Source organism: Sus scrofa, chromosome 1 (genome assembly GCF_000003025.6).
Source record: "Sus scrofa isolate TJ Tabasco breed Duroc chromosome 1, Sscrofa11.1, whole genome shotgun sequence".
In the NCBI taxonomy this organism is placed as follows: domain Eukaryota; kingdom Metazoa; phylum Chordata; class Mammalia; order Artiodactyla; family Suidae; genus Sus; species Sus scrofa.
Window position 1 is genome coordinate 164950105 of NC_010443.5, and position 11366 is coordinate 164961470.

The following is an 11366-nucleotide window of genomic DNA, read 5'->3' on the forward strand; positions in this document are numbered from 1 at the left end:
TCTGCAAGACTTTAGCCACCTCTCTTGTGCCCCTAGTCTGAAAGAGGGCTTGTTTGATGTGAGCCAGACTGAGGGACCCCCACCCATCATCCCACTGTGATCTAGAGCAAAACAAGCAAATGAGAACAATATGGAGAGCTTTTCCTAAAGGTTAAAGTCTTCCACTTTCAGAACCCTATTGCTGCACAGCATCCTTTCCCCATCTCCCATGCTCTCTACAGTGCCATCCTCCTCCCTGAGCTTTCCAGCTTCTCCTTCTAGTGCATACTCTGCAGTGCACAAGGCGCTAATGGTGCCTTCTCCAGGCCCAACTTGGCTTCATGACGTATCAGTCTCAGTTTCCCCTGCTCACTATCTCATCATCTTAATATTTCTTTCCTCACGTTTTCTAAAGAGAATCTGATTGATCTAACCTGCTTCTTTTACACCATTACACCAGACCATGTCATGTTCTGCTTGCTGGCCAACCCATTAGCTAGCTGCCTTTGGACCAAGTGGCTGACACTGGTTCAACCAACTGGCATGGCCTAAAACACAATTGCTCTTTGAGTAGATAGCAATAGTGGCCTGGTTCCCCTTGAAAGGTACTTAAAGGCAGGTGCTATGATTGATATGGCTGGCACAAAAGTCCAATTTGGAGATTTCACACCAAAATTGAATTTGCAATTCTCAGTTTAGGAAGGCTTCAGAATCATGACATGGAAAGGTCTACCTGAGACATGCAAAGGGTACCAGAGCAGTTAGCCAAGGGAAGTCTCACAACAAATGGGCAGAGTTCAACCCAAGGAGGTGGTTGCTGAGGCAGAGAGGAAGACAGAGATTCAGACATAGTTTGGAAGAAAACCTGTAAGCCTTGGTGAAAAAAATGGATATAAGGAATGAACTAGAAGGAGGTGAGATGGTGGCATCGTCTATGAGAACAAACGTAAAAGAACGAGTTTGAGAGGTGAAGGAGGAGTGGCCAGTTCCAGTCTGACAGGTTGAGATGTGAGACAACCTGCTAGATTTACCAATGAGAAGTTTGCTGTTCAAGTGCAACATTTAGGAGGGAAGTCTGGGTTGGAAGGGTAGATGTGCGCAGCTTCAGCATGTTGCTGGTTGAAACCAGGAAGAGGATGATTTCACCCTGGGAGAAGTGGAATGCATAATGGACACTTGACAAATGCTTGTTAGATGGGTGAATGAATGAGTGAATGAAGGAATGACTTGGCCACACCTTGGAATTTGCTCATGTTTCGCTCCTTCCCAAGTCACAAAGCCACTAGTTGAGAATTTGCCCTATGAAAAAACAGAATGCTGAATGGAAAGAATGAGGGCTTTGAGGGTAATACCAAGTTCAATGGCAGGGTCTGAAACTTACTAGCTGTGTGCCTTTGGGCTTAACCTCTTGCAGCCTTAGTTTCCTCATCTCAAAATGGGTGTAATGATATTTACCTCATCAGGCTGTTGTGAGTATTAAACGAGATAGACTAGAGCTTCAAGCATGGGGTTTGGTATATAGGGTAGGCGTTCAACAGAAATTACAGACTCCTGCCTCCCCTTGAAACAAGCTCTGAGTTACTGGAGAGCATTTTGGGTAAGAGCCTAACAGAGATTCTGAGAATGTCATACTCTTGGCCATTGGCATCTCAAAAGGAGCCATGATAAAGTAACTAATCTCATCTGGAGCTAATGTCAAGAGTCTACAGCCTGGAGCAAAGAACCCTCCTGCTTCCCACTCCTACCTCTTGCATGGGCTGTTTGTGCCAGGCCATGCCCATTCACATGCCCCAGCGGATGCCTCCCTCTTGCAGGACTCCCACGGGCCCCCAGAATCTGCCCCACCCACCCCCACGCCAGGAATCTTCCTCCCACTACCTGTAGCTGTCCCCACACCTGCCACACTCCAGCATGAGGGCCTGGTTTGCAGGTCATTGAAACCTTCCCAGCAGCCACAAGCTCCCATTCTGGCACATGCACCAGGCCTACACAGATGGCAATTACACAGAAAGGGTGTTCCCTTCATTTAACGTCGAGTATTCAGGACTTGGACATTAGTTTCCTTCAAGTCATAAGACTTCTTCTAAGAAGGTTATGGAACCCTATTGGGAGAAATAAAACAAGATCAAAATTAATAGAAAGCCCGCCTACTCCAGGCTAGAAGATGAAAGAGAGCAAAGGCAACAATTTTCCTTGGGTTTCTATATAGATTTAGTGCACTACATATTAAGGCTCCCAAAGGATACTTCCTAAGAGCTTGAGAAACACATAGTGATCAGTTCCTAGATTAAATGGTTAACAGGACTAAAGCTTCTTTTTAAAGGGTACAATAGTAAATTTAACTTACCAGATTTCACAACATATTACAAAGAGACAATTATCCAAACCATATGGCAGCAATGGGGGAAAAAAATTAGTGAAAGAGATTAAACCATCCAAAATTAACTCAGCACATAGTAAAACTAGAAATAATCCAACAATGAGGAAATTAGTATATAATATACATTTGGGAGAGAACCACAGGTAACAAAGAGAAAAGTTATACCTTATACAACTTTCTGCAAAAAGTTGCAGATGAGATTTTGTACACATCTAAAAAACAAACCATAAAAAAGACAAAGTGCGATTCCATGTTTATCATATTCAAAGAGAATCTATCACCAGAGACAAAAAAGATTTTCAAATTTAAAAATGGGAACCTTTGATTGAAGAAAATATAGGACAATTAATTACAAGAGGAAACTAATAGCCTGGAAAAAATAAACCATCAATCCATTTAAAATACATTAATTTTTGCTTTTTCACCAATAGCTAAAATCAGTGCCCAGATTCCACTCAGTAAGCAACAAAAGAGATGAACAGACAGTTTACACAGGAAGTACAGATGGTAAATCAAAACATGAAAAAGTACATAATTCTACCAGAAATGAGAGAAATGCAAACAAACCATCCATGAGGTATCAGCACATGCTTATCAAACTAGTCAAAATTAAATAAAATGGCAAAACCCTGTGTTGGTAGAGCTATGGGAAACAGGCAAGATAGTGTACAGATGTTCAGGGCATGGACTCTAGAATCAGTCTGCTATGTTAAATACTGGCTCCATCGTGGGCCACTTCTGAGACTGCCGCAAGTGGCTTAATCTCCCTGTGCCTTTGTTTCCTTGTTTGTCAGATGAGGTTTAAATTTTACATTATATATATGGCTTGGAACAATGCCAGTGACATAGCAAGTGCTACCTATGTGTTACCTGTAATTATTTGTAAATGGGGTGCCTTCCCCATCATTTTCTCTCAATAGTAGTAGAGAGGGCATGGACTTTGGAGCCAAAAAGATCATTTATTCAACCAATATTTACTGAATGCCAGATCCAGCTGCAGATCCCAGTTCCATTAATGATTAGTGATGTCACCTTGTGAACATTGCTTAGTGATATGGAATCTCAGTTTCTTCCACCTGTAAAATGGAATAACAAAATCTATTGCTTAGCCTGGCTTAGGGGGGGAATGAGATACTGCGAAAGAAAATACTTAGGTGGAAGAGTACTTAGAAGTCCTTAATCCACCTTTGATTGCTCACTTCTCCTCCTAGAACTTCCGCTCAGGTCACGTGCCTAGAACATATCTGTGGTCCTGGAATTTGCTCTCAGCTGCCTGCCAGTTAGACTAGATTAAGATCTTCAGATGGCCTCAACCCCTTAAGTTCACCATGCCACCTACCTCTAAAATGTGAATCAGCATAACATCTCCAACCCATAAAATAAAAGTTTGGTGTTCGAAGTGATACAACACTCATATGCTGCAAAGACAATCACGTATTTCTGTATTTTCTCTCTCATTCTTGCTTACTTTTTTGGTTCCCGATTGCTACTTGTCTCTCTCCTGTGGTTTAGCCAGCTTGGCGGGTAATCCTAGCCTGCTGCCAAATCATCCCTATGACATCAGGCCATAACGACTTCAGATTTCTCCCTCCCTGGGGGTATTTGCATTTTAGGTAGTGGGGAGCAAGAGCTCATGGGGACTGAAAGCTGGCACAGAAGGGGCACTCCATAAATATTTGTGGAATGAAAGGATGCATGGATATGCAAGATCTCTGGATGTTGGAATTTCAGCTGTGACAGGAGGCAGAGGAGGAGGTTCTGTTTAATGGATAGACAGTGACCAGAATTCCTCAGGTTGCCCTAGGCAGGCGCAGGGCTGATACTCAAAATATCTAGGAGTTCCCATCGTGGCCCAGCAGAAGTGAATCTGACTAGCATCCATGAGGATGCAGGTTCTATCCCTGGCCTGGCTCAGTGGGTTAAGGATCCGGCGTTGCAGTGAGCTGTGGTGTAGTTCGCAGATGCAGCTCAGATCTGGTGTTGTTGTGGCTGTGGTGTAGGCCTGCAGCTAGAGTTCCAATCGACCCCTAGCCTGGGAACCTCAATATGCCATGGGTGAGTCCCTAAAAAAGACCAAATAATAATAATAATAATAATAATAATAATAATAATGAGACAGGCAGAGCAGAATAAGTACTGACAGTGCACGTGGAGACCCCTGCTGGGCTAAGCATCACTTCTTTGCTCTGGGTAATGGGAGGCCAGGGGTCCCAAAGGGAAGGGCTGGGGAAAGAGGGGGTATCTAGGGGCTCCCAGCAGCTGTTATCCACCAATGGGTATGAAAGTAGTTCCGTGTTGCAACAACCAGCATGGCCATGTCACACACACACAGGGATAGAATGCCAGGCCCAGTTAGGAGGTTGCACAGGAATCAAGAGACTTCTGCCAGCTCCTTCCCTAGGCCCCAATTTTCCATCTATAAAGCAAAGAAGTCTGATTTTCTGATCTTTCTGATCCACTCCAACTCGATGGCCTGCAATTTCAACGTAATAGTACTACCAATTTTTAAAAGGCAGTGGTATAGTAAACACATGGTCTGAAGCTGGAAAACCCAGTTAGTTCAGATCCCAGCTATTTCTTACTGGGTGACTTGAGTCCAAATCAATTAACTTCTCTGAACCTCCACTTTTCATTAATTCAACAGCTACTGACTGAGCACTCTTTATGTGCCATATCCAGGGGAACACACTGGTGAACAAGACCTGGTCACTGCCATCATGGAATTCACTGTCTACTTAAACTTCCTTGGATGGAGGAGCCAGAAACAGAAACTGAGTCAAGCCAGCTTAGGCAAAACTAGATGCCTTATAAGGATGTAGGCAAATCTGGGGGCCACAGGGTGGGAAGCACCACCAGCCACTCTCCTGCCCCCAGCATACCTGATGCACCATTCATCTTCTTTTTCTTCTCCTTCTGGGTTTGATTCCTAGGAGCCTCAGTTAATAGGATGCCCCAATTCCAAATCTTAAAAAGGAGAATCTGCTTGTCCCAGCTTGGGTCATGTGTCTACTCCTAATCCAGTCATCTGTAACCATGGAGCAGGGCTGAGGTACAAATAGGGTCTCAGGGACTTGCTTATGTACATGAGGAACAGGTCCAGGCCCCAAAGAAAGAGGGGTTTGTGGATCCTGGTGTCCACTCCACAACCTCATAGGGTGGTTGTGAAATTAAACAAAATGCCATGGAAAGTGGCAGGTGCATAGCCTGGGCGTAAAGGGAGCCCTGTGACACCAGGCCATGTTCTGTTCCTAGCTGGTGCTTGACCACGAGGAATTACTTGTTTACAACAGTGTCTTTCATGTCTCTGGCTGCTTTGAGTCCATTTTCTCAGTGACTTCTTCCTTTTGCTTTGATCGTAGGCCCCACCTGACTGAGCTGACGTGTAAGTTAGCTGGGCGCAGGGGGTCCTCAGGCTGGCTCCACCCACTGCTCAACACCTGGCCCATACACCTGCTGGGTATCTGATATGCTACATGAATACATGAATGAATGTTCTCCCAGGCAGCCCTCAGTGCTCCACTGGGACAGGTGGCCAGCCAGGGAAAGGTGTGGGGGCTGGTCTTTGGATTTGGTCACCTTTCCACTCAGGTGTTTGTTGGAAGACGTTTCTTTCTCCCTTTGTTTATTATCCAAAGGGCCAGGAGCTCAGCATCTCTCATGAATTCTAGGAGGGATCAAGGACTGTGTTCAAGTCCTCCCACCTGAGTCTAGCTTGCCATTGACTTCACCTCTCTGGGCCTCGGTTTCTCCAGCAGTAAAAGGTATAGCTGTGGATTGGAGGACTGGCAGAGGTCAGAGATGGGAAATGGCTTTGACAAGCCCAGGCCAAGGCTTGGGCCCCCCTGCGGACTGGAGGGGAAGAGAGGCGAGGCCTTCCGCCCAGCTGCTCCTTGCCCTCGGGAGCACCCCTGCCGCCTGGCCCAGGACCGATGACTTCACCGGCTGTGTGGCTGAAACCTGAGCCCTCTCGTTAGGGGCTGAGCAGGAAGTTTTTTTCCTGCGGTGGGAGCTTTTGTTCTGTAAGCCTTGATCGCAGGGCAGAGGAATTTCCAGCCAGCTGACGTCAGCCCAGACTCGGGCCAAGCCCAGCAGACCTGCAGGGGGCCTGAGGGAGGGCTGTGGGCAGGTCAGAAGGTGCAGGGTTTCAGGCACTCAGAGGCTGTCCTCCTTCTTCTTCCTCCCCACTATCCAGCTGTGGCCTGGGGTCTGCTCCCAGCCATCAGTCAGGAGGAAACCCCAGGGGAAGCCCATTCACTTTGAAAGTAGAAAGAAAGGTGAGCGGAAAGTGGATTCTCATTCTGGTCCAGCCACTTACTGTTAGCTGAGTTCCCTGGCCCTTCAACTTCCTCATCTATCATACTGCCTCAGACCTCCTGGTTGGTGGTACTCAGTGTGAGGCACTAAAACTACTTGATACGTACAGTAATTTTGTTGTTATTATTGTCCAGTAAAGGAGAAAGGAGATGCCCTGTGGAGACAGCTAGCAAAGGGTGCAGCTCAAAAACAGGAAAACAGAGGCTCCCATACTCAGAAATCATTCTTCTTTTCTGCCACACGAATCTGGCTGTGCTTTCCTTCCCAGGACCACAAACTTCCACAAAGGAGACTAGGTTAGTTTCCAGGACAGAAGCATATGCTCACATCATTCTGGAGGCTAGAAGTCTGAAATCCAGATGTCACCAGGATCGGCTGTGAGGGGAGGGTCTGTTCAAGCCTCTGGGCTCTTTTTTTCCTGTTGTCTCTTCCGCGTCTTCTCTTTATGTGTATCTCTGTGTCCAAACCCCTTTTATCAGGATGCCAGTCATGTTGGACGTGTATCCACCTCCAAAGTCCTCATTTTAATGATTGCTCCTGTAAAGACCCGCCCTGTCTCCAAATGAGGTCACATTCTGAGGGGGTCAGGACCTCAATCAACATATGAAATTGGGGGCATACCCAATTCAACCCAGAGCAATGACTAGGGGGAAAGGGTAGTGCTTAACTGAAAGGTGGATTTCATATCTTTTTTTTTTTTTTTTTTGCTTTTTATTTATTTTTTATGTATTTTGTTTTTTTACAGAGGGGTAACCTTTTACTTGCCTGAAGATCAAAGTTAGTTTTTTGTGTCATCAAATTGATTGCAAATGTTCATCTGTAAAAACCACTCTTAGCCATCCATAAACAGACAGTGGACCAAATTGGCACCCAGGGCATCTGTGGATTTCATGTCTTTTAACACCAGAAGAGAGGAGATAATTTGGAGCAGAAAGACCTTCTTGAAGTCTGTCAAACCCTCCCTGGAACGTGGCTATAAAATCTATTTTTTTATTTTTTCTTTTCCTTTTTTTTTTTTTTGTCTTTTTAGGACCACACCCACAGCCCATGGAGGTTCCCAGGCTAGGGGTCCAATCGGAGCTGCAGTTGCCAGCCACAGCCACAGCCACAGCCACAGCAACACGGGATCTGAGCCACATCTGCCACCTATACCACAGTTCATGGCAACACCACATCCTTAACCCACTGAGTGAGGCCAGGGATCGAACCCAGAATCCTCATGGATGCTAGTTGGGTTCAGTAACTGCTGAGCCATAATGAGAACTCTAAATTCTAATAGTGTCATGTCTTAAAAGCATCAGAACCTAGTTGTGGAGCAGATGATTAAGTTATTTATTTTATATTCTAAACTTCCTGGTACCCTTTCCTAATTTCATCTGCCACAATCAAATGTGAAATCCAAGATCCTCTAAGAAAGCTATGCCATTCTTGCTTCCTGGCAACATAGTTGGGTAGAAAAAGCACTGGAAAGGAAGTTGACGGACCTCCAATTCTAGCTTAGATACTTGCTGTGTAATCTAGGGCATGTGACTTTCCTTCTCTGAGCCTCAGCCTCCTCAATTGTAAAATTGTGTGAGTGTGTGTGAGAGAGAGAGAGCACGCATGTATGTGCACACACAGGTATGGGGAGGTGGAAGCAGAGAACTTGAGCAGGACAAAGCTGGCACATCTTTCTTGAGTGTCAGTTTCACGTAGAATGTGATTTTAAAATTCTAAATCACCCAAGTATATTACAGAGGAGAATGCAAAATTGTATGGATTTTTAGGCTAAAACATGATGCTTTAGAGAAACTGAATAATTTCCAGACTTGCAGTTGCGATTCCATACTCCACTTTGACCCTTGATTTCTGGGGTAGGACTCTTTTCCCATGTGCCAGTAGGCATTCTTTACTGGAAAAGTTTGAGATCCTTTGAACCATTGTTGGCAAAAAAAATGTTCCAGTTTAGAGTCCATGGAGCACTGGATCTGAACTCCCTCCAGTGCACTGAGAACTCCAAGGCATCTTTCTTTCCCCCCAACTTTTGGCTGTCCCACAGCATATGAAGTTCCTAGGCCAGGGATGAGATCCGAGTCACAGTCTCGACCTAAGACGAAGCTGCGGCAATGCCGGATCCTTAGCCCAATGTGCCAGGCAGGTGAGGAACCCGCGTCCCAGTGCTCCCAAGAGGCTGCCAATCTCGTTGCACCACAGCAGGGGCTCCAACCCAGGGTACCTTTCATTCATCTCCTAGTTTGAGCCTCCTCTTCACTATGCACTTGATGGTTGATCCAGGTTGAGGGGTCTGTGCCAGATCAGAAAGATGGTGGCTGGGAGAAGAGGTGGGCCAGCACTGGGCACAGAGCAGAGGAAGTGGAATTAACCGCTGGAGGAAGCAGCCTCCGGCAGCTGTGTGGAGAAGCATCTCGGGGCTTCCCCGATCTTCCAGTTCCTCTGATGTTCAAGTGGCAGGAATTTGAAAGCGAGAGTGTGCGTTTCCCTCACCTCCAGCCCTCTCTTCTTTCCCTCACAGCAAGGCTTCTTGAAGGAGGAGTCAGTCTGCACTCACCTCCCACTCCTCCGCCTGTGTATTGTGGCTTCTGCCCCCAGCAGCCACCTGCACTTGCTCTTGATGAGGCCTTGAGTGCTTCTTTGTTGTTAAAGACCATTATTCACCTCGAGAGCCCCCTGGCAGGACAACTTTGGGGTCACTGCCTTCCCGGGGGCTTGCCCTTCCTTCTCCATCATCGCTGCAGTGCTTCCTTCCTCCTTCTGCACGCCCTCCCTGCACCACCTCACTTGTTCCTGCAGCTCAGTCCTTCTCCATCTCAACATCCTCCAATCTCCATCTCAGGCCCAGAGTTCTGTTGGAGCTTCCAGCCTGGCCACCTGGGTATCCCATGGGGCTTGCAAATCAGCAGGGCTGATGGAGTCGTTGCCTTCCCCTGGACTCCACCCTTCCACCTGTGTTCCTAAGCGCTGAAACCAACAGGGGATGTTGTCCATGGTACCTCCCTCCTTCCTCCTCTCATTTTAAAAAAATATTTATGTCAGTGCATGCGGTGTATGGGAGTTCCCAGGCCAAGGATTGAATCTGAGCCACAGCTGCAGCCTATGCTGCAGCCCAGGGCTCAGGACCAGCACATAACAAGGAAATCTAGCCTCTCCTCCTTGCTCTGCTGCTGCAGACTTTGGTCACCTGCCCAAGGGAATGTCCCATGTGCTCAGCCAGCCAGATCCCCCATCTGCGCCCCTCCCCTGTGATACATGAGCAGGAATTGGTTTGTTGAGCTGGCTTGCAAGCTGTGTTTGGGTAGTTTGTTTCCCTGAGTCCAACTGATTCTAGATGACCCGATCAGTGGGACTTTAAAAACTGAAAGCCAAAGCCCCTTGTGAGGATCCCCCTGGGAGATCTTGTGTGAGCAGCCACCTGAAGTGTCCCTCCTTAGAGGCATCTCAAATTCCACAGCTGGTGCCCCCAAGGTTGCTCTGGTAGGCAGGGCTTAGCTGTGAACTGGCCCTGGCTGCAGACCAGTGGTCCTCAATGGGGAGGGGATCTTACAATGTCAGAAAACACTTTGGGTTGTCACATCTTGGGTGAGGGAGGAGGTACCACTGACACCTAGAGGCCAGGGTTACTGCTAAACCTCCTACAATGCATAGGACAGCCCCCCCTCCACAGAGAATGATCCGAAGAACCTGTCCCAACACCATCAATAGTGCCAAGGCTGAGAAAGCTTCAAGTCAGACCACTTGGCTTCATCACCAGCTCTACCTGGAGCAACTCACCTACCTTCTAGCTGCCTGTTTCCTCAGCTTTAAAATGGGTATAGTATTGCATTCTCTTGGGGATCACAGCAGGTTAAGGATCCAGCCTTGTTGCTGCTGTGGCGCAGGTTTGATCCCTGGCCCAGCACCTTCCACATGCCATGGGAAAAAAAAAAAAAAAAAACTTCCACATGCCCCAGCCAAAATAAAATAAAATAAACTGGGTGTAGTATCCACACCTACCCATAGGGTTGTTGCAGAGAATAAGTGACTAACTTACATTAAGCACTTGGAGCCATGCTTGTTACGCAATAAAAACGCTCGGGAAGGTTTTATTGTTACTGTTAGTATTTGTGGGATAAGAGTCTCCACTGTGTAGCTGTTCGTATGAGTGTGGATGCCAATCCATTCACATAGAGTAACATTTGCACCTTGGCATCACGTGTGATGGAATCAGGAAGTCCCATGTCGCTGTGGGGCCTTGGCCTCTGCCAGAGGCACAGTGCCTCCCTGGCGGTAGCTTGCTGGTTTTTCGGTTGCCGAACTGTGTCTCTGAGCCCCACAGGGACCAGGAGCTCTGGCTGTCCACCTGGAGGGGGTTAGCAGCTCACCTTCCTGGGCTTGCCTCCCTTTCAGCCTCTCCAAACTCAGATCCTAAAGCTGCCGGCCCCCTCCTGGCAGACGCCCTGGCTGCTCAGACTCAGCTTTTGCTGGAGGACCCGGTTTGGGCTCCCTGCCTGCTCTCTGACTGGCGCTTCGGCCTCAGCTCACCCAGGTTTGCTGCTGGTTGCTTGAGGGGCCTCAGCCAGCCTTCTGTCCACCAAGGACACTGGCGAACACTGGGGAGTATATATTTCTTTTTTTTCCCCCCCGCAGCATGTTTGAAAGTTCCTGGGGGAGTTCCCACTGTGGCACAACAGGATCAGCATGTCTTGGGAATACTGGG